Source organism: Oryctolagus cuniculus, chromosome 13 (assembly GCF_964237555.1).
Source record: "Oryctolagus cuniculus chromosome 13, mOryCun1.1, whole genome shotgun sequence".
NCBI lineage: Eukaryota > Metazoa > Chordata > Mammalia > Lagomorpha > Leporidae > Oryctolagus > Oryctolagus cuniculus.
Window position 1 is genome coordinate 103,572,140 of NC_091444.1, and position 26,281 is coordinate 103,598,420.

A 26,281-nucleotide genomic window follows, 5' to 3' on the forward strand; every position below is an offset into this window, starting at 1 on the left:
TGAGTTGTCACAGTCCAAAATCAGCCAAGTTTCCTTGCCTTAAATAACATGAGAGAAATGTTTCATTGCAGGGCCAGAAAAGTAGGGACCCCATAACACACAAGCAGATCTCAATCCAACCCATCCATCCAATCAACAAGCTAATCAATCAATCCATCAACCCGTCAAGGGAGTGGGAGGAGAGACATCCGAGTTCCAGTGAAAGGCACTAGGCAGCTTGGTGCTCTGCTTCTAGTACATAGTTTTGCTGAACTCAGCAAAAAGCACTCCAGAGGGTGGAAGCCAACATGCCTGGTCATTGTCCAAACCGAAGTCGGGGGTGGGGGGAACTGCCTGTGCACAAATCCCCACGGTCATCTGTGGATTCCTACAGTCTGCCTCCTACTCACAAAGGAGGCTCCCTCTGGCTTCTGAGTGAACCCTTTCCAACTTCCCACGTCATTTCAGCCCCATGATCAAGTTTATGAATCAGCAACCAATGGGTGTCAAATACTCGAGGGAAAACAAGAGCATGGGAGGTCGAGACTAAAATCCAAGAAGCTGACCCTGAGGAAACAGGAAGTAGAAAAGAAATAGAAGAATTTTTTTTAAATGCCAATTGTTGTCTTCAGAGATTTAGATGACATATCAACAAGAATAAGTGGGCATTTAAAAAAGCAAACAGAAAATAAGGGAACAAATGAAATGACTTACAAATGCAGATACAAAAATCTCAAATACAATGTCAGAAAATTGATTCCAGGAAGACTATTCCAGAAAGAAATAACATATAATAACTGGGTATGCGAGAACAGCTCTCATCAGTGGGAAATACATTAGCGTAATTCCCTAAATCAAAGTATTAAAATATAGATTATATGATCATCTCCATTCATGGCAGATAGGCAGTTGATAAAACCTAATACCCATTCTTGATTAAAAACTTTTTAATAATGTTGAAACGGTCACTATTTTCTTTAACTTGATAAAAGATATCTATCAAAAGCCACTGGCGGCCGGCGCCGCGGCTCACTAGGCTAATCCTCCGCCTTGCGGCGCCAGCACACCGGGTTCTAGTCCTGGTCAGGGCGCCGGATTCTGTCCCGGTTGCCCCTCTTCCAGGCCACCTCTCTGCTGTGGCCAGGGAGTGCAGTGGAGGATGGCCCAAGTCCTTGGGCCCTGCACCCCATGGGAGACCAGGATAAGCACCTGGCTCCTGCCACTGGATCAGCGCAGTGCGCCGGCCGCAGTGCGCCGGCCGCGGCGGCCATTGGAGGGTGAACCAACGGCAAAGGAAGACCTTTCTCTCTATCTCTCTCTCTTACTGTCCACTCTGGCTGTCAAAAAAAAAAAAAAAAAAAAAGCCACTGGCAACCTTTATTCTAATAGTAAAATACCACAAGTGCTCCTATGTCAGACACAAATCAAAGAGGTCCTGTCATAATGGCCACTATTTACTTTTGGTCTTGGGTCTTAAGTAAAGTTCCAAATGACAATAAGCTTATAAATATTCCATGACAGGATTTGGCAAATTTCTTGCTTTGGAACCAAATAATTTAGATTTTGCAGGCCATATGGTCTCTGTCAAAGCTACTTGTGTGTCATTGTTGGGAAAAAGCTGCCATGGACACACAAGTCTGAACATGGTCGATACAACTCTGTTTGCAAAAGTTGTCCCAGTGGATGAAACTCAGGGGCCCTAGGGTGGTTCCTCCTTCCCTTCGTTGTTAACAATGACAAGCATGAACATAATAATGACATATGTCAAGCAAAATAAAGAGGACACCCAGTAAGTTATACTCTAATAGTACATATTTACCGTTTTAAGGAACTTTAAGGACCTGCCAAGCTGTTTCCCAAGGCTGTGGCATGATTTCATTTTTCACCATCAGTATACAAAAGCTTCACAATTTCTCCATTTCTTGTCTAGGACCCAAGGGCTTGAGCCATAACTTGCTGCCTCCTAGAGCAACAATTAGCAGGAAGCTGGATAAGAAGCAGAGTAGCTGGGACTCAAACCCAGGCACTTCAGTATGGGATGTGGGCAACCCCAGCTGTGCCACGTGTCTCTCCCAACCCCCTCCATGATGCATTTTGAGTTCGTTTTGGTATGGTGCGAGTCATTACTTTCTAATGACGCTACCAAGATCAGAGGTGGGGGTTGTTCTGTTTTTCTTCGGTGATGCGATGACTTACACTTCCCTGTACATTCAGTTAAAAAATACTGAGTCATTTGTGATATGTAGCAGTGAACCAATCTCTCTGGTAAAATAAAAAGAAACTATAGCAGTGAATCTGATAGCAACTGCAACCTGGGGCCAATGCAATGAATTTCAAGTAAATTTATGACTGAATCAGACTCCAGCTTACCCAGAGTCCATGACAGAAAGATTACTGGTCAACCTGGAGTGGAAAGCAGTCTTTGCTTTAAAGACACACACATTTATCGAGGAGATAAATTTTATATATATATATATATAATTTATTTATACATGAGAGAGAGAGAACCCAGGCAGATCCTGAACTGTCAAATGCATGATGCTAACTCTGTTGCTATAGAAACTGAGACAAGGGTAGACCAGCAGGCTGGAGTCCTGGACCCCCCAAAACGCAACACAACACTCACTATCCCCCAAAGCAGAAACAGCAGACGTCGAGTTAAATTTCCATGTCCTGAGTGTGTGTTCAGTTAACAGTTACCACGTAACTCTACTGTAAGAATGAAAATCTCAAAACGCTTTTTTATTGGATGACATACAGTACTCAGCTCCATGGCTCACATTTATAGTCCAATGAGCTAAGCAGTGGATTATTTTTCTCGGCATCTTTCATTTGCCTCTCGGTGAAGAACATGAACCACTGGACACCATGCATCTCATTGTCCTAGCAGGATCCTGGGCAGCAAAAACAGAGTTCTGCAGCAGAGACTGCCTGGCAAAACGGAAACGATTCTCTCTGCAGTGTCACATCACCGGCCGAGGTCACTGTCCACCAGGTGCAGTGCCCCGAAGGCTTTTTCAAGGAGTGGCCGGGGTCTCTACTGTAGCCCAGAGGACCTGGTCAGCAGGATCTCTGAGTACCTCAGGTCCCATGGGGGACAACACTGAACATGGCAAGTCCATGAGCATCTGAGACAGGCAAGCGGAAGAGGAGGGAGTAGATGAAAAGCCCTGTGCCCACCCATGCTGTCACTGTTGTGTTTGGTGGTCCTCCATCTCCCCGAGCTGCACACAGCAAGTCTCTCAAAGTGTGGGCTCATCCACAGTGCAGCCCTGTCACCCAGACACCTGGAACTCAGAAAGGTATCAAACTCCATGCATGCTACATTTATATATATGTGTGTGTGTGTGTGTGTGTGTATGACACACAATTTAATTGATAAATTTATCATTAAGACAGCAGCAACCTACTATAGTTCTTAGCAACCTCAATGTGCAACTTTCCTTTCAATGTATGATTTTTGCCTTTTCACTTAAACCAAGCATTTTATAGCTTCTCTCAGGAATGTCTGAATGACCGGCATCACTACTCGTGCACTTGGGGGCCATTATGAAGTCCGATGAGGGTTACCTAAACACAAAACCCCTGTGATACTGGCCACCATCAATCTGATAACCAGACAGCTACTAAGTGACTAATGGGCAGTACGGTATACATCATGGATACAGTAGACCAAGGGATGATTCACATCCCTGGGGAGATGGAGACGGATGGTGGGAGATTTTACTGCACTATTTAGAATGGTATGCAATTTAAAACTTACGGATTGTTTATTTCTGGGATTTTCCATTTAGTATTGTTATGCTGCAATTGACCTTGGGTACCCGAAACTGCAGAAAATCAAACTGTGGATAAGGAAGGGCTACTGTAGGTTATTTCTCTTCCCCAAACACAACATTTGTGCTAGCTCTGTGCTGTTTCTCATGCTTCTCCTCCCTCACATTTAAGTCCTATTGGAGACCAGCTCAAGGTCCATGACTCCAGCCTGCTGGTCTACCCTTGTCTCAGTTTCTATAGCAACAGAGTTAGCATCATGCATTTGACAGTTCAGGATCTGCCTGGGTTCTCTCTCTCTCATGTATAAATAAATTATATATATATAAAATTTATCTCCTCAATGATGTTTTTGGAGGAAAAATTGTACCTCAATTCTCATAACACTGGTACAGTGTCAACACTGGAGTTTAGAACTCAAAATTAATGCAGATAAGCATCTACTTTATCCATTAATATCAATTAATTAATAATTAATATAAATACTGATCAACATCCACTTTAAAACAAAAACAGTAGGATTTATAAACATGGGTGCATTACCAAATTAGTTCATTTAATAGTACCTCATTTGATTCTATAGTATCTTATGACATTCTCAAAATAATTTGCATATATCTTTTAATTCTCAAAACAATCTTATGAGGTAGTGACTTTATTTCCATTTCACAGTTGTAGAGCTCAGGGCTAGATAAATTAAACAATTTGTATGAGGTTGCACGGCCAGTGAGTGGTGGAACTGTACTGGGCCCACGTCTGACCTAAGCTCATGTTTACAATCACCATGTCATGCTGTCTTCGGAAAGAAAAAAAACAGTGTGCAACACACATCAGGGGACATTCTTGGTTGTCAGGTGATCTTGGATCAGTTCTTTAACTTTTCTGTTGGCTTGGGTTCCTCATCTATCCAATGGCAATGAACACACTTCCCACTTTAGATAATGGTGCAAGACGGAAACACCCTTTAAAGGTTAGTTGGTTTGTTTTTAGCGAAGGAATAAACACACACTATTCTTTCTTTAAAAATATGCTTGATGTGGTCAATAAAACCTTAAAATTGCTGGTTATTAAGAAAAAGTTCCTAGAGTTGAAATGTATCATTGATAAATATGATGTCCCACAAGAGCTCATGTGAGCCACCATACATATGGCACAGAGGACATTCATTTATTTGTGCATTTATGTGATGCAATAATCCTTAAAACCAAATATACACCTCATTTATCGAGGAACTGTTTACAGTGGAGATCTTCTGATGTACTGACTTCACTCAATGGTCTTAAGTCTAGTTCTTTATGCTCTTATGTAGTATGTTTCCATATCAAATATTAGCAGAATTAAGCTATTCATCTGTGGACATTTCTGCCTTTGTTACGTATTTCTTTTTTTTTTTTAATTTTTTTTTTTTGACAGGCAGAGTTAGACAGTGAGAGAGAGACAGAGAGAAAGGTCTTCCTTCCGTTGGTTCACCCCCCAAATGGCCACCACAGCCGGCGTGCTGCGCTGATCAGAAGCCAGGAGCCAGGTGCTTCCTCCTGGTCTCCCATGCGGGTGCAGGGGCCCAAGCACTTGGGCCATCCTTCACTGCCTTCCTGGGCCACTGCAGAGAGCTGGACTGGAAGAGGAGCAGCCGGGACAGAACCGGTGCCCCAACCGGGACTAGAACCAGGAGTACTGGAGCCGCAGGTGGAGGATTAGCCTAGTGAGCCATGGCGCTGGCCTGTTATGTATTTCTAAGGCATTAGAGCTAGGAAAAAAATTAGCTAAGTTTAACTTAACCCAAGATTTTCATTTTATAACTGAGAACATGGAGAAATGGGGAAGATAAATAATTTTGGATAAAAATCAATAGTAATTCATTCTACATCTGAAAAAAAGGTAATTTACAAATACATATGAAGGAATAGGAAACAGAATAGAATCTCAACAGGGTGGGGCAAAGCAGGTAGAACTGCTGCTTGCAATGCCAGCAGTCAATGTGGGTGCCAGTTCGAATCCTGGCTGCTCCACTTCCAATCTAGCTTTCTGCTAATGGCCTGGGAGTGCCAAGTGCTTAGGGTCCTGCACCCGCGTGGGAAATCTGGAAGAAGCTCCTGGCTCCTGGTTTTGGATCAGCCCAGCTCCAGTCATTGTGGCCACTTGGGGAGTGAACCAAGAAATAGAAGACCTCTCTCCCTGTCTCTCTCTCTCTGTGTCAGTAGCTCTACTTCTCAAATAAATAAATCTTTTTTTAAAAAAAGTGCATAATATCAACCTTGATCATCATCATCTCCTTTCCCTCCCCCTCTTCCACTTCCTCCTCAGTCTTCATTTTCTCCCTCTTCTTATTCGTTACTATATTCTCCATCCAAAACCACAGTGGGAACACACACACACACACACACACAGTGGGGTGGATGCTTCTGTGTACGGGGACACTGAGCTAGGCTGCCATTTTGTCATATGCCAGGCCCAAGTGTAAGAGCCCATGCCACTGGGAAGGAACCTTGCTAAGTGCAAATCTAGTACCAAAACTCCTAACCATTCTGAACAAGGGAGGACCAGCAATGGAATCTCCTGCCGGCATCCCCCAGTGCGCATTCCAGCCCCCAGTGAGTTGCCTTTGAGAGTGTTGTTGTGCTCTCAAACACGCAGGTGGAAGCAAAGTAAGAACACAGAGAGCCAACAACCACGGTTGCCAAGGGCAACAAGTCACATTTTGCCGGATGTGGGTTTAAGGCATGATATTTCGCCATTGATTTCCAGTTCCTTTTCAGTCCACATGATAGAAGTTGTGTGCAGGGTGCGGAGGAGAGAAAGGATAGAAAGAAGAGCAGTGACAGCTCCAGGTTGTGCGTTGCTGTTGCCCTAGGGTCAGCAGGACATTCTGGGTGTGGGATGGAAGGTGAATTCGTTCTGCAGCTAAGGACAGGCCCCTGTCACAGAAAACGCTGTTCCTCAGTAGATTACTTGACAATTCATCGGATCTCCATCCAGCTGCAATCTGCACACAGGGTGAGTGCATTTATCTCGAGCTGCTGGGTTCCATCTGACAGCCACTCACCACGTGCAGCTGTTCAGCACCTTCATCAGGGCTGGACTGAGTCGAGATCTGCTGGGAGTATAAAAATACACTGGGTGGGGAGGACTTAGTGTGAAGAAAGAATAGCTAGTAGCTCATCTACGATTACTTACATTGAATAAAATTTCAAAGGACACTGATTAAATGATCATTTTTGGTCACCTCGTTAAATAAAATACATGACTAAAATGAGCAACCCTGTTTCCTCTTACCATTTCTAATGTGGCTTCTAGAAAATGTAAAAGCTCCCTGGGTGGCGGGGTTTGCGTCGTATTTCTGCTGGGCAGCACCAGCTCTGCCTTTGACTCAGAGGTGATCACTTGTGGGAGCGTATTGTATCAATGCAATCTGAGTATTAGTCACCAAGTGCTAAATCATAGGCACCCTGCCTCCCTTCCCACTGTGTTCAATGCTGTAGCCAAGCCGTTGAGACATCTGGGGACCTGGGCGGCCTCTTCTTCCACGTGGGCTCTTGGAAATAGCTCCATCCCTCAAGGAACCTCCTGGTCACTCCCATAGAAAGCCTTCCCCATAACCAGTGTCATTGCCATATTATTCCTGCACATTATACACTGTAAGCCCCTCCCATTAGATGGCAGCTTCCTGAGCTTAGGCCCATACCTTACCCTATTACTTAGCTCCATACTGGCATATGGATGGCCCTCAAGAGATGTGTATTGAAACTGGGGGAAAAAAGCTCTATTTCTATTGACTTCAGCTGAGTTTGATTCAATTAAAGTATGTGTTTAAGCCCCGAACCCCACTCTGTAAACACAGCATTGAGAGATGGCGGGTATGGGGAGCCATCATTGGAGTCACAGCTTTGGTATTCGACACTGAAAAGCTGTCTTGGCCAGCACTGTGGCTCAACAGGCTAATCCTCCGCCTAGCGGCGCCGGCACACCAGGTTCTAGTCCCGGTCAGGGCGCCGGATTCTGTCCCGGTTGCCCCTCTTCCAGGCCAGCTCTCTGCTGTGGCCAGGGAGTGCAGTGGAGGATGGCCCAAGTGCTTGGGCCCTGCACCCCATGGGAGACCAGGAGAAGCACCTGGCTCCTGGCTTCGGATCAGCGAGGTGCGCCGGCCGCAGCGCACTGGTCGCGGCGGCCATTGGAGGGTGAACCAAAGGCAAAGGAAGACCTTTCTCTCTGTCTCTCTCTCTCTCACTGTCCACTCTGCCTGTCAAGAAAAGAAAAGAAAAGCTGTCTTTACATTGCTTTGCAGCGTGTTTGCTCAGCCCAAGCAACTTCTGCTGGTTTCTTAGAATAGGAGAAATATGATACCACAGCATTAGCAAACACAGTAGGGAAAGGGCTTGGTTTGCTGAGCACATCATGTGTGGGATCAGAAGGAAGTCATATCTTAGGAAGATAACAATATATTAACATGTCAAACCAAAATGGTTTGTTGACTTCAGTGTCACTTGTGAAAACTATCAGCAGAGATGAAGGAGTTTGTTAATACTACAGATGCAGGAAGGGTGGTTGTGTAGCCTTGTGGTTAAGAAGCTTGTTAACACACCTGCATCCCATATTGGAGGGCTTGGGTTTGACAGCGGGCTCTGGCCTCTGACTGCAGCTTCCTGCTAATGCAGACCCTGGGAGACAGCAGTGATGGCCCAAGTGATTGGGTACCTGCCACCCACATGGGAGACACTGCATTTAGTTCCTGACTCCTAGCTTTAGCCTGGCCCACGCCTGGCCACTATGGGCATTTGGGGAATGAATGAGTAGATGGGAAGTGTTTCTCTCTCTCTCTCTCTTTTTCCTCAAATAAGTAAGAAAATTACATATGGTATCCTTAAATAAATTTACTTAATCAGCAACTTAAATGAGGCAATACACTGTAATGTGATGTGAAATCACTGGAAGAAGAATTTGCGGGATTCCCCTCATCACTACACAGCTATTTCATTTCTTTAGGTGATGAAATTCTAACAATGAACTTAAAGACTGGACTTTCACCCTGGGACAAACATAGTGATCAATACTTTCAGAGCATTGCAGAATCACACTGCCTTGATACCTGTTAATAATGAAATAAACGAAACATGAGTTATCTCTGTTCCTAGCTACTCCTTGCCACTTCCAGCTTTCCAAATGTCTTCCCGGTGTCTCCTAACGCTCATCAACAGCTGCTGGCCTATCTTGTGCGTGGCTCCAATGCCTGCATCCACTGGAAGTCCAGCTGATAACGAGGTAGCTTCCCTCTCTTTCAAATCTGGCCTCAGATTCTGAAAAGCTGAACACGTGTAACTTCTGGGCACAAAACCTCTTTTGTGGAAAAGGCTCCTTTTCTCTCTGAATGTTTTTATTTTTTTTAAACTAATGTTTATTTATTTATTTTCATTTTATTTAAAAGATAGACACAGAGATCTTTCAGCTGTTGATTCACTCCCCAAATGCCTACTACAGCCAGGGCTGGGCAAGGCTGAGCCAGGAACTGGGAATTTCATTCACGTCTACCATGTGGGTGGCAGGGACCCAAGTACTTGAGCCATCACCTGGTGCCTCGCAGGGTGTGCATTAGCAGGAAGCTTCATTTTAAGTGCAAACTTCAATTACCGCATCACACACCCACCTTCAATCTTTATTTAAAGCCTACAGCTTCAGGTTTGCCTTGCATAATATCTGTGTTACTACAAAGAATTTATGTACTAGCATGGAGATTTCTAATTTTCATTTCCAGCTTTTACATTCATTAAACATTATTTTCATGGGGCCAGCATTGTGGCATAGTGCGTTGGGCATCATCCCGCCATGCCTACATCCCAATATGGACACTAGTTCATGTCCTGGCTGCTCCACTTCTGATCCAGCTCCCTGAATGTGCCTGGAGAGGCAGCAGAGGATGGCCTAAGTGCTTGGGCCCCTACACCTATGTAGGAGACCTGGATGAAACTTTTGGTTCCTGGTTTTGGTCTGGTCCAGCCCTAACCATTGTGGCCATCTGAGCAGTGAACCAGTGAATGGAAAATCTCTCTCTCTCTGTAATTCTGCTTCTCAAATAAATAAATTAAAAAAAATTTTTTTGGTCTTGATTATCATGGAGAATGAATATTACTAATTAGTTGAGTCTCTTCTATTTTAGTTACATAATAAATTTAAAACGTTTTGAAAGAATGGTTAAAGGCTTTATGTTCCCAAAGATTTGCTTTTTAAGAAATGTTCTATTTCTTAAACTGTGTGATCTCAGGCAAATTTGTTAAACTCTCTAAACTATCATTTCTAGTTTGTAAAATGTGAATTATAACGATACCTTCCCAAGTACTTCCCCCGACCTTGGCCTTATACACAAGAAGCACACTGTGTTTTCCAACTGACATTTCATATCCATATTCCAGATTAGAGTTTTCCTCATTTATCTTTATTTATTTGAAAGATGGAGTGACACAGAGACAGAGAGAGAGATCTCCCATCTGCTGGTTCACTCCCCAGATACTTAAAGCAACCAAAGCCAGGAGCCAGAAATTCCACTAGGGTCTCCCATGTGGGTGGCCGGGACCCAACGACCTGGGTTGTCACCACTACCCCCAGGGTGTGCATCGGCAAGAAGCTGGAGTCCGAAGCACAGCTGGGACTCCAGCCCAGGCACTCTGATGTGGGATGCGGGTGTCCCAAGTGTCTGAACAGCTGTACCAGGTGCCTGCTCCCCAAACTGTCCTCGTGACCTCTGCTCTGCAGCTTCCTGACCTCAGTGGATGACAATTCCAACCTCCCGGTTGCTGAGGGCAAAATCTTCAAGTCACTCTTGCCTCGTCCTTCTCTCACTGCCTGTACCCACATTCTGCCAGGGAGTCCTGCTGGCTCCAGCTTCAAACGCAGGCAGAGTCTCTCGGGTTCCCAGCGGACTCCTGGCTTCCATCTTCGCTCCCTCTGCTCTATTCTCAAGCAGTCAGAGTGAGCCTTTTAGGAAATGAAAGTCAGATCACGTTCCCCCACTTCTCAGGAGCCTGCAGCGGCCTTTCAGTTTCACTCAGCACCAAAGTTTTCACGGAGGTCGAGACCCTGTGCGACCTGCCACCTCCCTGCCCTCCTCACACCTCCCCTGCCGCATCTCCTGTTGCTCATTCACCCTGAGGCACGTGGACCTTCTGCTTGCTCCCCAAACATACCAGGCTGCCCCTGCCCTTGCCTGCAGCCTCGGTTGGGCCCTCTGCATGGAACTCTTCCCCCAGACAGCCTCTTGGTTAACCCCATCACCTCCTTCAAACCTTGGCTTACATCTTTTCTTCTCCTTGAGGTCACGCCTGAGCAGCTCATTTCATGCTGCGACTTTGCCTTGCTCAATTTGGTTTACTCATTTATTTAAATTTTTTAAAAATGTATTTGAGAGGCAGAGGGACAGAAACAAACAGGTGGAGAATGAGAATGAGGGGGCAGAGAGAGGGCAAGAGAACGCTTCCTTCTGCTAATGCCTGCAGTGACCAGAGATCAATGGCACCAAGGCTTGGAGCTGGGAACTCAAACTAGGTCTCCCATGTGGGTGGCAGAGAGCCAATCACTTGAGCCATCACTGCTTCCCCCGCCCCCCCACCAGAGTGTGCCTTAGCAGGAAGCAGGAGTTAGGATCGGAGCTGGAAATCAAACCCAGACACCCTGATATGAGAGAGAGAGAGGGGCATCTAAACTGCTAGGCTAAATGCTTACTCCTAACTTTGTCATCTGAATAGCTCTTTTCACATACTCATGCCTATATTATTGAGTTAATATGCGTATCGGTTATTATCTGCATCTCCCCGTAAAACATAAGGTCTACATATGAAGAGATCTTTGTCTAGTGTCTATTGACATATCCCAAGCAGCTAAAATAGTGCTTAACAAAGATGACTGATTAAAAATGACTGAACTGTGTTTAAAGTGGAAATACTTTTAACAGAAGAAAATTGGATTTTATTTAAAGTGGAAATCGAAGTAACATGGAAAAGTTGGCAGTTCCTAAGTTACGTATTCTTGATTACACTTAGAAAGGATAGATTGCTACTGATGAGGGTTCACTCCATTCATGATTGGGATGCCACTATTTCGGGGGGCACTTTTAACCACCTCTATTGCACTTAGTCTTGTGCTAATTGAATTAAAGGGTGTCTTTACTTAGCACACTCTATGAACATGCTAAGAGTCGGTTGGAATTCTAATTCCAATTTCCTTAGGCCAGCATCCTCTAATCCTCCTCTTGACACTATCCTTTGCAAATGAGGGCACCTGGCTTCCTGCATGCTCTAAACACATGAGCATATTCCAAATAACGATCACCTCTAGACAGAAAACAGGGTACTGTCATTGGCAGAAGGGGAGAAGATGCACTGGTAATTTCTACTTCTTAAATTGGGTAATAGGTTTGGCCAATAGGTATCCAGGCACTGGTTTTATTATTACTTTTTTTTTTTTCACAGGCAGAGTGGATAGTGAGAGAAAGAGACAGAGAGAAAGGTCTTCCTTTTGCCATTGGTTCACCCTCCAATGGCCGCCACGGCTGGCGCACTGCGGCAGGCGCACCGCGCTGATCCGAAGGCAGGAGCCAGGTGCTTCTCCTGGTCTCCCATGGGTTGCAGGGCCCAAGCACATCCTCCACTGCACTCCCTGGCCACAGCAGAGAGCTGGCCTGGAAGAGGGGCAACCAGGACAGAATCCGGCGCCCCGACCGGGACTAGAACCCAGTGTGCCGGCGCTGCTAGGTGGAGGATTAGCCTATTGAGCTGCAGTGCCAGCCAATTATTACTTTCTGTTTTTTTTTTATATATATATGTATATATATATGCATGTGTGTATATACTTTTATTTATGTGTAATACATCATCTTTTGAATGTCTGAAATATTTCATATAAGAATGAAGAGAAAATAAATCCAATCCTGTGTCACTTGTTCTAATACCACTTCCTGTTTCTCGGCAGTTTCATGGGATGCAGCTGTCCAGGGTTGAGTTGGCCAGCTGCAGCCTGTGGAAACGGACCTGCTTTGTGATATAGCATTTACTCCCCTTCTACACCCACAACCATGCCCCCAGTGAGTCTGTGAGGAGAGACCAAAGCAGAGGATTCTAGGCAGACTTAGGCAAAACAAACAAACAACAACAACAACAAAAACCCCTGAGACTCACGGCCTTGTCAATTTCCATAACCTAGCAGGCTGATGTCAGGGATTGGAACAAAAACAAAAATGAAAACATCTGATTGCCGATAAAGCAGATCATTGTTTCAAAAGACACATCTAGAAGGAATGACTTCAAAATCAAAGGCAGTGTCTTGTCTTCCTGGTGGAACAAAGCAGGTTTCTGGCTGGGTCAGGGTACTTCCTTGACCCTAATCTGGGGTAGGATGCCGGTGTGTCCTCCCATAGCCACCATAGAATGACACCTGCCTGGTTACATCTTCTCAACTTGATTGTCAGTTTCTTGAAGAAAGCGCCACCTTTCCTCACCAGGGAAGCCCTAGCCCCTGGCACAGTGCCTCACCCTGGTCTCAGACTGGCCCCATTCCATGTCAGCTCACATCCTGTGCCCTGTGTGAGTTTCTTATCTCTCTGAGCTTTCATCTCCTCAATGATGAAACAGGCAGTAATGATAGCATAAGTCCAGGCTGTGAGGATGAGCACGGGTTTCATATAAAAGTTGAGGGAGTGTCCCTCCTCTGAAAAGCTGAAATCCCAAATGTTCCCAATCTGAAATGTTCTGAGTGCTGACATGACACCACGGGCAGAATATGCCACACTTGACCTCATGTGACAGACAGGTCACAGTCAAAATGCAGGTGTACAACACAGCTTACTGTCCCCAAGGGGATAAAAAGACCCTTCTAGCACCTTCGGCTTTGACATACAAACTTTACCCCAACCACAAAATTATTTTAAAAATTGCATAAAATTACCTTCAGCCTACATTTATATGTATCTATATGTACATATGTGGTATATCCGGGGATATATATATATATATGTATGTATATAAGGTGCATATGAAACACAAATGAAATCATGTTTAGAGTTCAGACCCATTCCCAAGATATCTCATCATGTACACGCAGATATCTCAAAATCTGAAACACTTTTGGTCCTAAATATTTCAGACAAGGGATACTCCACCTGTCATAGGAGCTAAATAAATGCTATAGCAAATATTATTTACTATTATCATCTGGTAATCAAAGAGGAATATGAGTTGACAGAAGAAAGAAAACAGGTCTCCTAATAGGATTTTTAACGATTCACATTCAAGCCAGTACTTAGTTAGAAGTGCTGGCAAAGGAGTCATGAAATCATGCTCTGGAATGTGCACTGAGCAGGCGCAGAGCCTTGGTGCCTTGGAGCAGTGTCACGTGTCTGCCTACTCATGCCTATGGCTAAGATCAAGGGGGCCAACCGGTTGTCAGGGTCTTGTGACATTTTGCTAGTACCTCCGAGAAACTGAATCATTGTATTCCAACACTTCCTGTGTCTTAACCATGGGGACGTGGTGGTGACAGGTGCCATCTCCCAGTCCCTAGCATGTGTCCTCAAGACCTGCCCTGCGCCACTGCACGTACACCGGTCTCTTGTACTGGAGGGAGGTGGCTTGATGCATTCTCCCTTCTCAAGACACCTAATAGTCACTTTCCAGATAGGAAACAGTGCCCTCTTCAAGTCCTGTTCCTCATGAGCACTGTGACCATATTACATAATAAATCACTATACAACCAGTGTGCTGACCTAATATCTTAATCTCCTACATTTGAAAATTTAAATCTTCTACACTTAAATTTATATAATGAATACATGTATTTTAAGTTACTTGCCACATAGTGTGACTGCTATTAGACTGATGGAAAACACACAAATTTTCATATTGAAAATAACAATCATGTTAATAAGAATGGTTCTATTATTTTCTATTGAGAACTTCTTAGATCATTTTACTGCTTATAAAATAAATTTAGGATGTCTTATACAGTCGTAAAGATTGTCATTTGAGTACAATGGAATGCAAACTTAATTTATTACAGGGTTTGTGGACTAGCTAAAAGTTTTTAAGTATAAAAGTAATTAAATAAACTTGAAGAAGATTAGAAGTAAATAAAATAATGCCCTTAGAAAGGAAGATGGCTTAAATAAAATTCAAAGTGGCAAACAAAACACAGACATTTATGACAATGAACTCTACAAATTTCTCATTCTAAACACAGACATTTATGACAATGAACTCTACAAATTGCTCATTCTAATACGAACATGGAGGGACTGGCACTGTGGCATAGTGGGTTAAGCCTCTTCCTGCCACGTGGGCATCCCATATGAGCACCAGTTTGAGTACTGGGCTGCTCTGCTTCTGATCCAGCTCCCTGCTAATGAGCCTGGGAAAGCAGCAGAAAATGACCCAAGTGGTTGGGCCCCTGCACCAACTCCAGGCTTCTGGTTTCAGCCTGACCCAGCCCTAGCTGTTGTGGCCATATGGGGAGTGAACTCATGAATGAAGGACCTCTCTCTCTCTCTCCCTCCTCTTTCTCTCTCTTTCTGTCTCTCCATCTCTCCCTATAACTCTGCCTTTCAAATAAATAAAAAATAAATATTAAAAAAGGAATATGGAAATATTGAGAAAGTCTTACTTGTAAGTGGAAAAATATAAAAAAAGGGGAATTTGTAAATGATTAAATTCTTAGTATCTAAAAACACTAAAAAATGAAATGATCTCTATATAACCTAGCAAGTTAAGATTTCAAGTAACATGGCCACAAAGAAATTCACATTATAAAATTATTTCTTGAGAGACAACAATTGAAAAATTTTGAAATAACAAGGGTACTTCAAGAAATTCATATGGAAAAGATTTAAAAGATACATTTATTTTGGGGCAAAAATTTGGAAATCCATGTATATTTTAAAAGTTTACAAGGGGCTGGCGCTGTGGTGTAGCCAGTAAAGCTGCTGCCTTCAGTGCCGGCATCCCATATGGAAGCCCTCTCTCTCTCTCTCTCTCTCTGTGCCTCTCAAATAAATAAATCAATCTTTAAAAAAAAAAAAGTTTACGAAGGTTGAATGTCACAAAGAAACTAGGCATGGGCTTCACAAAATTTTTGGCACCCAAACAAATCTATCTTTTAATTCCATTCCCCACACACTTTACTTCTTCATTTTCTAAAGTACCTAATATTGAGCTGTCAGCATTGTGCTGATTCCCTGCTCAGTTTATCAGTAAGGTGGAAACGTCCATCTTATGCATAGACCAAAACTGGACTCCGCTTTTAGTAGCAAATCCCCCCAAACAAAACCCCCCCAGAGTGCTGGTATCCCACAAGTCAAGGAGATCCACTCCCATGACTATTGTCTCCACTCTTAGATATCACAGTTCTTTAATCTCCCTTTGCTGATAAGTTAGGTGAGGTCCGGCGAGGTTAAAACAGCCCAGCCAAGGCCATCCTTGTGTGACCAGTGGCTGGAACCCAGGACTCCGCAAAGCCCAGAGAAGACGCCCATCACTAAGAGTGGAAAGATCGTGGAGGCATCAAAGCCTGCCAGGCACCCGGAGCAGAGAGGAAGCACCTCACAGAGGCCAGCCGCCCTGCCTGGATGGGTGGCCAGCCTGACAGCCAGAGAGGGCCCACGTGGCGTCCCAGCGTCTCAGAGAGGCGGGAGGGAAAGTTGTCACCCAGAGCGTATTCAGAACGAAAAGGTTCCCTTTTTGAAATTTCAGTGTGGAGGCCCAGATCCTGCAACAGGTGACAGCTAGCAGCCCTGCCTTTGTTTAAACCGCGTCCAGCTTCCCGCCATCACATCTAGGGGACGTGACCCACGCACCCTCCTCTCTCGCTGCATTTTGTCTAAAGAGCACACAGGGGAGGACGCATTTCAACTTCCGCAGGGTGTGGACACCAAAACAAAAAGCAAACCAACCAACCGCCTTCCCAGAGAGCAAGCAAGCAGTACCAGCGCTGGGTCATTCCTTTTGGACCCTGGTGCCCGGCCGGATTCCGAAACCTAGGCATGCTAGCCAAATCTATCTTTTTGGTATTCCGAAGCGGAGAAATTATCTCTTAAAACCAGAAGGGGTCTTCAAGGCGCACAGGAAGGAGACGCTATCAGACGCGTGGCATGGCGGTGGACACCGAGAGACCCTGCCCGGATTCGCATCCAACCCTTCCCCGCCCCATCCCCACCCACCGTGCGCTCTAGGGACCCCCGGGGTGCTCCAGACCAGTGGCGTTCGCACCAGTGCACGCTGGCAGCGACTTCCAGGGCGGGGAAAATGTCAAAGCTGAGGAAACCGCCAGCCCCAGCCCCGACCCCCGCGCCGGCCGGGTCCAGTGCGCAGATGAGCGGAGCGACCCCCACCCCCACCCCGCCCCGGGAGACCCCTGCCCTCCAGGGCCAGGCAGGAGAGGAAGCCCGCGTTCGCGGGGCCGGCCGGGTCCAGTGCGCAGATGAGCGGATCGACCCCCACCCCACCCCCGGGAGACCCCTGCCCTCCAGGGCCCGGCAGGAGAGGAAGCTCGCGTTCGCGGGGCCTGCGACCCCCGGGCGCCTGCCACAAGGTCCCGGGACAGCTCCGAGGGCTCCCTGCCGCGCGGGCGCCGCTTACCTCGACGGCTCCGCGGGGGCGCGGCGGGGCGCAGGACACCGGCGGGATGGCGACGCGGTCTCCCGCGCTTCTGCAGTCGGCTGCACCCCTGCTGCAGGTCGGCGGCCTCGGGGAGGAAGTGGTATCACCCTGCCCTTCCCACGCAGGGCGCAGATGGGTGGCGCCTCGCACGGAACGGCGAGGAGCCCCTGGGTGGAGACACACAGCCGCTGGCACAAGAGGGAGTAGCGGGCTCCGGGGGTCCGAAGCCGCTGGTCGCCCTCCGTCCCGGGGCCGTGCCTCCTGGGCTGGCTCCCGCGCGCCAGCTCCGCTGGGCCTCGCCCACCTGTGGAGCGCGCGCCTGCGCGCGGCTCTCAGGCGCGGCCCTTGGCCAATGCAGCCATCGTCCTAACCTCGAAATTTCGGAACCTGAGGGGCCGCGGGCAGGTTCCACAGCCGGCGAAGAAGCCGGTTTCTTTTGCACCGGTCTTCCTAAGTGTTTGCTTCAGGCCTTGTGTGCGCCGGTGGCGCAAGGCTTCTGGCTCGGCGCGCCCCCGGGGGCGCCAGGCGCGGGCCTGGAGGGAGCACAGGGCCCTCAGAGACCGCGCGCGCCCCGCCGCTAGCCGCTCTCCCTGGGGTGCGAGTGGGGCGCCCCAGCCGGGGCCACCTGCTCAATCACCAGAAAATAAGTGACGGACCCGCACGAGAAATAATAGCCTGAGTGTTGGAAGTGCAGTCTCCGGGGAGAGAAGTGGCTGGGGAGCTAGAATCGGTTATGGTTAGCAAACGGGGTTGAATGTTTCTCCTTTTTATGGGGGAGGGGGTACAGTTGTGCACCCAGAGGCGTGCGGGGGAGGGGAAGACATAGAAATTCAGTTCGTACATTAGGAGAATCTGTGCAGTCACTTATTGAATAAGAAAGTGTTGAGCACCAACTCTTTCTAAGAACAGTGAAAACGGTAGTTCAAAAAACAGAATTCCTGCTCGCCTGGATGGCGCATTCTGATTGGCACAAAACAACGGACAGTAAATCAATGACTGCTTAACATGTCGAGGAATGGGCTTTTTTATTTTTAAGATTTTATTTATTTATTTGAGAGGTAAAGTTCCGGGGAATGGGGCGGGGTGGGGAGTGGGGAGAATGTCTTCCACCTGCTGGTTCACTCCCCAGTTGGCTGCAACTGCTGGAGCTGAGGTGATCCGAAGCCAGGAGCTTCCTCCAGGTCTCCCATGTGGAGGGAGCCCCCATGCAGGGGCCCGAGCACTTGGGCCATCTTGTACTGCTTTCCCAGATCATTAGCAGGGAGCTGGATTGGAAGCAGAGCAGCCAGCGCCCATGTGGCATGCCAGCGCTGCAGGCGGAGACTTAGCCTACTAGGCCGCAGCACAGGCCCCAGGAATGGGGTTTGAGGGGAATCAAAATGTGATGGAGAGGGAGCGAAAGGCATGAGGACAGCATTGTTGAATTAATTATGGTCACTGAGGAAGAACTGGTAAGTGACGCCTGGGTCCGCCTAAATGACATGAGGCGTGAGACTGTGTGGATTTTTGGGTGAGAGTATCTGGCACAGAAGGAACAGCCCATTTAACGGTTCAGCCTTAGGAAAAGCACTTGAGGTTCTGGAAACACAACATGGCAGCTAGTGTGTTAGGGGGAGAGGGAAGAGGGTGGATAGGAGGTGAGTGACATGGGAAGCTGTGGCAAGGCTCTGCAGTATTACACAGAAAGTAAAAAGCAAGCCATGGAACGGAGAGGGACTTTCTTGGACGAGGAGGTGTGGTCAGGCTGCCTCTTTGAAACTTATCACAAAGGGCAGCCAACCATTCCAAGAGGAGGAAGAGCAAGAAAGGTGTTGGAAAAGGAATGCAGAGAGGTTGGAGAGAAGGCAGGCCAGTGTGAGTGTAACGGGCTGTGACACCGTGTGAGGACAGATCATCAGAAACCGGATTGGGCCACCGCTGTGGCCTATAGAGTAAAAGTACTGCCTGCAGTGCCGGCATCTCAAATGGGCACCCGATCAAGTCCTGGCTGCTCCACTTCCGATCCAGCTCCCTGCTAATGCACCTGGGAAAGCAGTGGAAGAGGGCCCAAGTGCCTGGGCCCCTGCACTCACGTGGGAGACCTGGAAGAAGCTCCTGGCTTCAGGTCCGCACAGCTCCAGCCACTGTGGCCATTTGGGGAGTGAACCAGGGGAATGGAAGACCTCTCTCTCTCTCTTCTCTCTCTCTGCCTCTGCCTCTCTGTAACTGCCATTCAAATAAATAAATAATTTTATTTTTTGGACAGGCAGAGTGGACAGTGAGAGAGAGAGACAGAGAGAAAGGTCTTCCTTTCTGTTGGTTCACCCTCCAATGGCCTCTTCGGCCAGCGCGCTGTGGCCGGTGCACCGCGCTGATCCGAAGCCAGGAGTCAGGTGCCTCTCCTGGGCTCTCGTGTGGGTGCAGGGCCCAAGGACTGGGCCATCCTCCACTGCACTCCCTGGCCACAGCAGAGAGCTGGCCTGGAAGAGGGGCAACCGGGACAGAATCCAGTGCCCCAACTGGGACTAGAACCTGGTGTGCCGGCATAGCAGGCGGAGGATTAGCCTAGTGAGCCGCGGCGCCGGCCTAAATAATTTTTTTTTTTAAAGAAACCAGATTAAGTTGGGTCTGTGGTCAGCGCTGGGGACTTTGGGGTTTTATTCCAATTGTAACAGGGAGCTCCTGGGAGGTTTTTGGCGACTAAGTGCAAGATTCGACTTATGCCATAAACCATCATCCTGGTTGGCGATTGTCTGAAATCTCAGTTCAACATGGCAAGAAAAGAAGCAGAGAGATCACTCAGCAGGCTGTGGTGACAGTCCAGATGGAAGGCAGGGTTAAGATTACAACGGCAGCCATGCAGAAAGGAGTATGGATATGAGAGAACTTTTTTTTTTTTATTTGACAAGTTAGACAGTGAGAGAGAGAGAAAGAAAGGTCTTCCTTCTGTTGGTTCACCCCCCAAATGGCCACTACGGCCAGAGCTGTGCCGATTCGAAGCCAGGAGCCAGGTGCTTCTCCTGGTCTCCCATGGGGTGCAGGGCCCAAGCACTTGGGCCATCCTCCACTGCACTCCCGGGCCACAGCAGAGAGCTGGCCTGGAAGAGGGGCAACCGGGACTAGAACCTGGCGCCCATATGGGATGCCGGTGCCACAGGCGGAGGATTAACCAAGTGAGCCATGAAAGGGTCTTCAAACAGAAGCAGCAGCATCTGCGGACAGGCTGGGCTCCGGGTGGGGACGGCCAAGTGGCCGACAAGATTAGGCTCACATGGGCGATGTCGAGGCTGGCTCTGTCATCCTAAGAGCCGGGAGAATATGTTAAATAGTATTTAAAGCTGGCAGGGGTTTGTGCTTTGGAAAAATCACTCTGGCTGTAATTTGGGGAACTGATCACATGAAGAAAGGCTGGAGGCAGGAAGATAGATGTCTGAGCTGGGCTGAGAGATTGTAGTGGTCTGGCTTTGGTGGCAGTGGAGAGGCCAAGAAGTGGACCCACTTGAGAGCTGTCTCCAAGGCAGTTGACAGCATTGTGGTGACAGACACAGGCAGAGTAGGGCAGAGAAAGGTGATGAGCTTTGCTCTGAGCAAACCCAGGTTGCCAAGCCTTTGGACCATCCAAGTGAAGACTTCAAATAGAGAATTGTGTGTAAGGGTCTGTTGCTCAGGGGAGAGGCACGGGTTTAGAGTTAGGAATATACATTTTTTTAAAAAAAGATTTATTGATTTTTTGAAAGAGTTGCACAGGGATAGGGAATAGGGGTACACACACACATACACACAGAGATCTTCCATCTGCTAGTTCACTCCCTAGTTGGCCGCAATGGCAAGGGTTTCACCCAGTCTCCCATGTCAGTATGGGAGCCCAAACACTCAAGCACCTTCCTCCGCTTTTCCCAGGCCATTAGCAGGGAGCTGGATCAGAAGTGGAGCAGCCAACATATGAACCAGTGCTCATATGGTGTCGCTCCCCCTCTTCGTGGAGGAACGACACAGGACCCTGCGCTGTTCTTTCGTCTGCTCGGCCCTCCCCGGGTTTGCTGCTGGTTCTTCCCGGGTTGGCTACTATCCCTTCCACCTCCGTGGAAGGGCAGTTCCCCCTGGCCACATTCCCCACTTCCGCAGGGGAGCGGCACACCGCCGGCCGGCTCGTCTCGGGGGCTGCACGGGTGTTCCTTCAGCTAGATGTTCCCCATAGATGTTCCTGGTGCATGCCGTCTCTCTCCTCCTTTATAGTCCTCCTCCGCCAATCCCAACTCGGCTGCCCACACGCCGAGTACGCTGCTCTCCTCCAATCAGGAGCAAGTCCTACAGTTAATTGGTTGAACTGGAGGCAGCTGTGCGGAAGCTGTTTACTTCTCTCCCAGCGCCATATTGTGGGAGAGCAGATGCATAGAATAAGTCTTAATTCCAGTAACAGTCTAGTCCGAGCTGCTCCCCACAATATGGGATGCCAGCCTTGCAGGCAATGGCTTTACCCTCTGCACCTCTGGCAGTCCTGGGATATGCCTTTTGAATCATGGCCATATGGGTAGTGAACCATGAGATTGCTTATAGAGAGAGGAAGGAGTGGGATGAAGGAGGGGCCCTGGGCTAAGCTTCAAGGAATCCCCCTAAGAGGAAGCAGAGGTGGCAGAGGAGCTGGAGGAGGAGCTGGAAAGGGTAAGAGAAGCCAGTGTGAAGTCACAGGGCAGGGAAGGAATGGACAGTGATGTCCAGAGATGTTGAAAGGACAGGTCTGGTGCAGACTGAGACAACATTTTTCATTCACTTATTTACTTATTTATCAGAGAGAGAGAGAGAGAGAGAGATCTCCCATCTGCTACTTCACTCCCCAATTGCCAGCAATAACAGGGCTGGGCCAGGCTGAGACCAGGAGCTTGGAAGTGGATCAAGGTCTCCCACATGGGTGGCAGGGACCCGAGCCCTTGTGACATCACCTGCTGTCTCTGAGGGTGTGCATGAGCAGGAAGCTGCAATTTGCAATGGGGCCTGGAGTCTAACTCGGGACAGTGATATGGGATGTGGGCGCCCCAACCCAGCATCTTGCCTGCTGTCCCCAGCTTCAGCAGCGTGAATGGCCTCAGAGGTCTATCCGAATGGCATGATGGGGCCGTTCATAAAGAAGTGAAGACAGTGAACAAAACAGCCCTGCTGAGCAGTTTGCTTTGGATTAGGAGGAAAGAGACAGGGAGGCAGTGAATGAGGAATATGGAATTGAGAAACATAGTAAAGTGGAAAACCAATAGGGATTTGTAAATAAAGTGTGACTATCAAGACGTAATATACTGCATCACAACATTTGGACACTGATTTTGACTGAGAAACACTTGAATTTTTCAAAGATTATTAGATTGTGGGGGACAGTATTGTGGCACAGTGGGTTCAGCCACTGCTTTCAACAGTGGCATCCTAAATCACAGTGCTGGTTCGAGTCCTGGCTGCTCTGCTTCTGATCCAGCTCCTTGCTAATGCACCTAGGAAAGCAGTGGGAGATGGCCACCCATGTGGGAGACCTGGATGAAGTTCCTAGTTCCTGGCTTCGGCCTGGTCCAACGTGGGCTGTGGCAGCCATATTGGGAGTAGACCAGCTAATGGAAGATCTCTCTCTCTCTCCCTCTCTTTCTGCCTTTCTCTGTGTTTGTTACTTACCTTTCAAATAAACAAATAAATCTATTTTTAAATTGTTTTCAAATACAAAGATTCCAGATGAGAGTGAGAAGTCGCACATTAAAGAGAGAATAGAAATAATTGATAGTGAAATCATCGCCAGGCTGGGCATAAAGCACAGGTAAATGAAAGGGCCTGGGTAGAGGCCATCTCTACTCACTGGAAGGGAAAGAGGGTGAACTTAAGTAGATAAGAACTGTTTACTTCCTCACAGCTGCAAGATAAAGTTCTTATCTAAAGCCTCTACTTTCTCGATGAGGCCTGGGATTCTGTGTATTTAGGGTGGTTATGTAGTTTATGGAGACTGGGCGATTAATTTCAGCCATTCACAACAATAGATAATCAAGATTCTACCTTGGGTGTCTCTATTTCTCATTTTTCTGTCATCCTCCGACTTCTGAACTTTAACTATAAAAATGCTATAAACGGGCTGCAGCCTGTGAAACTGGCATCCCACATGAGTGCCGGTTGGAGTCCTGACTGCTCCACTCTGATCTAGCTCCTTGCTAATGCACTTGGGGAGGCCGTGGAGGATGGCACAAGTGCTGAGTCCCTGCCACCTACCTGGGAGAGTTGGAATTCCTGACTCCTGACTTTGGCCTGGCCTGGCCCAGCCCTTGCTGATCTTTGCAGCCACATGGGGAGTGAACCAGTGGATGGAAGATCTCTCTCTCTCTCTCACTGACTCTTCCTTTCAAATATATAAAAATACATAAATCTATAAAATACTATAAACCTAATAAAAATAACTCTGCTCATGATTTCATTTTAATCATAACATGCATATATAGTTAGTATACAGCTGTTGATGAAATATTTTACATATATTACCCATCATTCCTTTTCCTGTTAACAAAATTCTCTCTATTCTCTCACCCTCTACTTGATCTTTGCCCTTAGCCAACCCCTTCATTCCCCACAGCCCAGAGACAGTAGGAGGAGCACTGTATAGGAAGAGATAGAAGGATAGTGGTAGGAGGAGAGGAAGGGAGGAGAGCCTGTGATGGCTTGGGAGAGAAGGGTAGGGAGCTAAGAGCAAGGCAAGGAGAAAAATGGAGGAAACACAAGATCATAAAGAGGTAGAGGATGAGGAGAAAGGGAGAAGGGGTTTTCATGAAATGGTGTGGACTTGATCTAAATTTAAATCAGCTGCTGATTCCTTTGCCATGACACTGAGGAGAGGTCCTATCCATGGGGGCTGGGAGTTAGGTGACTGAGTAAACATGAACAGCTGTTGAGCACTGAGATACGAGGGTGTCCTTCAAAAAGTTGGTAAAAAAATGGAATTAAAAGATAAATTTCTTAGGATGGGTTTTTGGTGTAGTTTTTGGTTTTAAGTTGCCACTTGGGATACCCACATCCTGTATTGGAGTGCCCCCATTCAAGTCTGTTTTACCACTTCCAGTCCAGCTTCCTGCTAATGTGCACCTGGGACATGTGCAGTAGGTGACTCAAGTCTCAAGTACTTGGATCCCTGCCACCCAAGTGGGAGACAGGGTTAAGTTCCAAGTTCCTGGCTTTGGCCTGGGTCAACCCTGGGCATTTGGATAGTGAACGAGTCAGTGGAATATCTCTCTTTGCCTCTCAGTCTCTCTGTCTTTAAAATAAAGTGAAAGAAATAATAGAAAGTGATAAATTTCTTTTGGTGCAAAAACTTTTTAAAGCCATGCATAGTTTTTTCATAACATGTACTTTTCATGAACATTCTGAAAACCCCTTGTTTGTACACACACTGTCTCTCCCTAGAGTGCGGTCTTTAAGCCAGTTAGCGTTGCTACCTAATATAATGGATTGAACAGACAAAATCTATGGGGCTGTTTGATTCGCAAGGAACAGAATCCATTCAGACCGGCTCAAGACAAAAGGGGGAATTTGTTGGATAGGCGCTTGGATTGCCCAGGGAGCTTGGGCAGGAAAGACAGGGGCTCTTTTGAGGAACTAGACCAAGAACGAGAGGAGCACCAGGAAGAATCTCCATCTGCCTTTATTTGTGGGTTCACCTGAGTGACAGCTAATATTCTCTACCCAGCTTCCTTAGTCTCCTTTATCTGCAAATAAGCTTTTTTTGCTCTGCCTCAAACATAGCCAATGCCTTAGAGCAGGTATTCTGGATTCCAGACTCTCAGATGAACAGTTTCGTACAGAAAATTTGCTGAGAGTATCCTTGGGAAGAGTACCTATAAAGGGGTGAAGGAAGAATTGGGCAGTGGGCAGTCAAACCATGGCGCAATGGCAACAGCCCCTCTGCGGGGAGCTCTAGGCAAGTGGGGCTAGACTTTTGAATTCTCATCTTGACCAGCCCTGGAGGCTGGCTGTTCCGAGCACGGAGCACACCTCTGGACAAAGTGGCACCTTTTGGGCAAGGCAGTTCCTGGAGATGAACTCAGCCATAACCAGACAGCATCTATCTTGCAAGGGGGATAATGAGCTTGGGTAGCCACTTCACCACCCAGTCCAGCTTGACCCTGTGTCCCATCTCAAATATTCCTTTGGACTGGGGAGAATCCCTGTGTTCCACTTCCAAGTTCCCAGGAGTGAGACTCTGGCTGGTCAAGTCTGATTGGGAATCTTTCTCCTAGTCTCATCAACCACCCTGGGAGTGGGGTCAACAGGATACACAAGGATGCTTCACAAAGGTCATGGAAAAAATAGAAATGAAAGATGTTTATTTTGGTGCAAAAAAGCTTAGAAATTCATGCATAGCTTTTTCATAATATACTTTTTCCATGAACTTTTTGAAGACATATGCATGGATTTCAAAATTTTTTTACATTCAAATAAACTTATCTTTTATTTCCATTTTTCTGAAAATTGTTTAAAGTACTCTTGTGTTACCTGGATATCAACTTATATGCTTGCTAATACCCAGTTAGCAAAAACAATTATAATTTGTCTTTCGCTATAAACACAAGTCAGTAAAGGTTTGGCAATCAGTCTCTAGGGCAGGTATTATCGTATTGATGTATTTGTCCAAGGGTACTTATGACTTTGTAGACACAGCAGCAAACATTCAGATAAACTTGATTCTGAAAGTCAGAATTCTTGTGCGTGTAGAAATGGGTAGGTGGCTGGAAGATTCCTGTAACAAATAAACAAAGCCCCATTTATCCTTACCTTTTAGCCACACCTTTTACCTCTTAGTTTATCATCTCTATAGTGTTGCTTTTTCTAGAATGTCATAGAATTCAATCCTACAGGATATGGTCTTTCAAACTAGTTTCATTCACAATACACATTTAAGATTCACTCATGTT

At 46.9% G+C, this 26,281-nt stretch overlaps 1 protein-coding gene across 1 annotated transcript in view; it reads right to left on the reverse strand.

Annotated features, from left to right (window-relative positions):
- APBB1IP (amyloid beta precursor protein binding family B member 1 interacting protein) overlaps positions 1 to 17,711 on the reverse strand; it is a 102,744-nt gene extending 85,033 nt beyond the window's left edge. Inside the window, exon 1 of the mRNA XM_051820970.2 lies at positions 17,358 to 17,711. The gene's annotated coding sequence lies outside the window, so the exon portion shown is untranslated. The remainder of the gene's footprint in view (positions 1 to 17,357) is intronic.
- Between the last annotated feature and the right edge of the window lie 8,570 nt (positions 17,712 to 26,281).